We start from the raw sequence: 4,141 nt of genomic DNA, 5'->3' as shown, positions 1-4,141 counted from the left end.
TCCTACCTATAAGTTTAAATAGTTTTGGTCGCGAGGGTGTGACATTGCCGATTCCCTGTGACTCACAGACACTATTCAAGATATCTTCTGATATTCTGATAAATCGGTCAATTTATCGCTTACCCGTGTCTGACCGATAAATCAGCCAATATGACGATAAATCGGCCGATATGCCGATAAACTGGCCGATTTTTCCCTTATCATGGGTTGACCGATAAGTTCCCGATAAGCGATATCCTCAACATTGCTCACAGATACTTCCAAACAGATGCAGGTGCCGATGATGCCAGTGCAGGGGACGCTACTGAACTCAAGTGGGAGTTCGACGAGGATTCGGGGCGTTACTATGTGTATTTTCCGGATGATCAGTAGAGGAGCCCAGTTGGGGCGATCAGGGATCTAGCATTTGGGGTTGTCTTTATTTATGTTTGGTTCCATAGTCGGACCTTGTTTGTATTCTGGATGATGTATGATATATTTATGTATTGTGTGAAGTGGCGATTGTAAGCCAACTCTTTATCCCTTTCTTATTCAGTACATGGGATGTGTAAAGATTACCCCTCTTGCGACATGCCTACTATGCGGTTATGCCTCTAAGTCGTGCTCCGACACGTGGGAGATATAGCCGCATCATCGTGGGTGTTACAGTTCAGATTACTACAGACTATCCTGTTTAAGGCAGATCCTTTTTTATGCATTATTTTGCGTGTTTTGATGAATCTATGGATTGTATCGGTGATATAAGCCATGGTGAAGTTAGAGTATAGTAGTTATAATGAAAAAATAAAATATGAGTGAGTTTTCAACAGTACTTAAATTGGTGATTTGCTTTATTATACTAATGGATCTCACAAGGGGTTTTGTTAAGTTTTGTGTGATCGAAGTTTTCAAGTTTTGGGTAAGATCACGATGGATGAAGGAATAAGGAGTGGCAAGAGACTAAGCTTGGGGATGCCCGAGGCACCCCAAGGTAATATTCAAGGACTCCCAAGCAACTAAGCTTGGGGATGCCCAGGAAGGCATCCCCTCTTTCTTCTAACGACCACTGGTAACTTTACTTGGAGCTATGTTTTTATTCGTCACGTGATATGCAGTAAATTCTTGGAGCGTCGTGCGATTTTTTATTTTTCTTTTAATAATGCACCATGATGGTATGAGATAGTCCTTCGTTGATTTATAGAATGCTCTTCGCACTTCACTTATATCTTTTGAGTATGGATTTATAGAATGCTTCATGTGCTTCACTTATATCTTTTGAAGTTTGGATTGCCTGTTTCTCTACACATAGAAAACCGTCATTTGTAGAATGCTATTTTGCTTCACTTATATTTGTTAGAGCGTGGGCATATCTTTTGTAGAAAGAATTAAACTTTCTTGCTTCACGTATATCTATTTAGAGAGTTAACAGGAATTGGTCATTCACATGGTTAGTCATAAAATCCTACATAAAAACTTGTAGATCACTGAATATGATATGTTTGATGCCTTGAAATAGTTTTCCAATATAAAGATGGTGATATTAGAGTCATTCTAATGAGTAATTGTGGATTAGTAGAAATACTTGTGTTAAGGTTTGTGATTCCCGAAGCATGCACGCATGGTGAACCGTTATGTGATGAAGTCGGATCATGATTTATTTTTTGATTGTCTTCCTTATGAGTGGCGGTCGGGGACGAGCGATGGTCTTTTCCTACCAATCTACCCCCTGGGGGCATGCGTATTAGTACTTTGCTTCAATGGCTAATTGCATTTTTGCAACAAGTATGTGAGTTCTTTATGACTAATGTTGAGTCCATGGATTATACGCACTCTCACCCATCCACCATTTCTAGCCTCTCTCGTGCCGCACAACTTTCATCGGTGCATAAAACCATCCTTATACCTTCCTCAAAACAGCCACCATACCTACCTATCTTGGCATTTCCATAGCCATTCCAAGATATATTGCTGTGCAACTTCCATCATCATCATATACATGACTTGAGCGTTCACTGTCATATTGCTTTGCATGATCGTAAGATAGCTAGCATGATATTTTCATGGCTTGTCCGATTTTTTTGATATCTTTGCTATGCTAGATCATTCAAATCCTGGTACATTTCTAGAGGCATTCATATAGTCATCATGTATCCGTTTTATCAAGTTGTAATATCGAGTTGTAAGTAAATAAAAGTGTGATGATCATCATTATTAGAGCATTGCCCCAATGAGGAAAGGATTATGGAGGCTATGATTCCCTTGGGTCGGGATGAGACTTCAGACTTACAAAAATAAAAAGAGGTCAATGAGCCCAAAATAAAAAAAGATGCCAAAGAGCCCAAAAAAATGAGAGAAAAAGAGAGAGAAGGGTCAACGTTACTATCATTTTACCACACTTGTGCTTCAGAGTAGCACCATGTTTTTCATATAGAGAGTCTCTTGAGTTATCGCTTTCATATACTAGTGGGAATTTTTCATTATAGAACTTGGCTTGTTTATTCCGATGATGGGCTTCCTCAAATGCCCGAGCTCTTCATGAGCAAGCAAGTTGTATGCACACCCACTTAGTTTCATTTGTGAGCTTTCATACACTTATAGCTCTAGTGCATCCGTTTCATGGCAACCCCTACTCACATGCATCAATATCAATTGATGGGCATCTCCATAGCCCATTAATTTGCCTAGTTGATGTGAGACTTTCTCCTTTTTGTCTTCTCCTCACAACCACCATATTCTATTCCACCTATAGTGCTATATATCCATGGCTCACACTCATGTATTGCGTGAAAGTTGAAAAGGCTTGAGAACATCAAAGGAAGAAACAATTGCTTGGCTTGTCATCGGGGTTGTGCATGATGAAATACTTTGTGTGATGAAGATGGAGCATAGCAAGACTATATGATTTTGTAGGAATACCTTTCTTTGGCCATGTTATTTTGATAAGACATGATTGCTTTATTAGTATGCTTGAAGTATTATTGTCTCTATGTCAAATGATAGACTATTGCTTTAAATCACTCGTGTCTTAATATTCATGCCATGATTAGATTATGTGATCAAGATTTTGCTAGGTAGCATTCCACATCAAAAATTATTTTTTTATCATTTACCTAGTCGAGGACGAGCAGAAATTAAGCTTGGGGATGCTGATCGTCTCCGTAGTATATATAATTTTTAATTGTTTCATGCCAATATTCTACAACTTTCATATACTTTTGGCAACTTTTTATATTATTTTAGGGACTAACATATTGAACGAGTGCCCAGTGCCAGATCCTCTTTGTTGCATGTTTTTTGTTTCGCAGAATATCCATATCAAATAGAGTCCAAACGCGATAAAAACTTACGAAGATTTTTTTTGAAATATATGTGATTTTGGGGAAAAGAATCAACATAAGATGATGCCCGAGGGGCCCACAAGCCCTAGGGGCGCGCCCCCTACCCTGGGCGCGCCTGGGAGTCTTGTGGCCACCCTGTAAGGTGGTTGGTGCCCTTCTTCGACTGCAAGAAAGCTAATATCTGGATAAAAATCGTGTTAAAATTTCAGCCCAATCGGAGTTACGGATCTCCGGGAATTTAAGAAATGGCGAAAGGCCAGAATCTGGGAACGCAGAAAGAGAAGGAAATAGAGAGAGATCCAATCTTAGAGGGGCTCCTGCCCCTATGCCTCCATGGAGTCCAAGGACCAGAGGGGAAACTCTCCTCCCGTCTAGACGGAAGGTGAAGGAAGAATAAGAAGGAGGGGGGCTCTCTCCCCCTCTCTCCCGGTGGCGCCGGAACGCCGTCGGGGCAATCATCGTGTGACGACGATCTACACCAACACCTCCGTCATCTTCCCCAACATCTTCATCACCTTCCCCCATCTATATTCAGCGGTCCACTCTCCCAGAACCCACTCTACCCTCTACTTGAACATGGTGCTTTATGCTTCATATTATTATCCAATAATGTGTTGCCATCCTATGATGCTTGAGTAGATTTTTGTTGTCCTATCGGTGATTGGTGAATTGCTATGATTGGTTTAATTTGCTTGTGGTTATGTTGCTGTCTTTTGGTGCCCATCATATGAGCGCGTGTATGGATCACACCATAGGGTTAGTTGTATGTTAGGACTATGTATTGGAGGGCAAGGGTGATAGCAGCATCAACCTAGCATAGAAAT

The sequence above is a fragment of the Triticum urartu genome, chromosome 1 (genome assembly GCF_003073215.2).
Source record: "Triticum urartu cultivar G1812 chromosome 1, Tu2.1, whole genome shotgun sequence".
In the NCBI taxonomy this organism is placed as follows: domain Eukaryota; kingdom Viridiplantae; phylum Streptophyta; class Magnoliopsida; order Poales; family Poaceae; genus Triticum; species Triticum urartu.
This window is presented reverse-complemented; position numbering follows the sequence as displayed.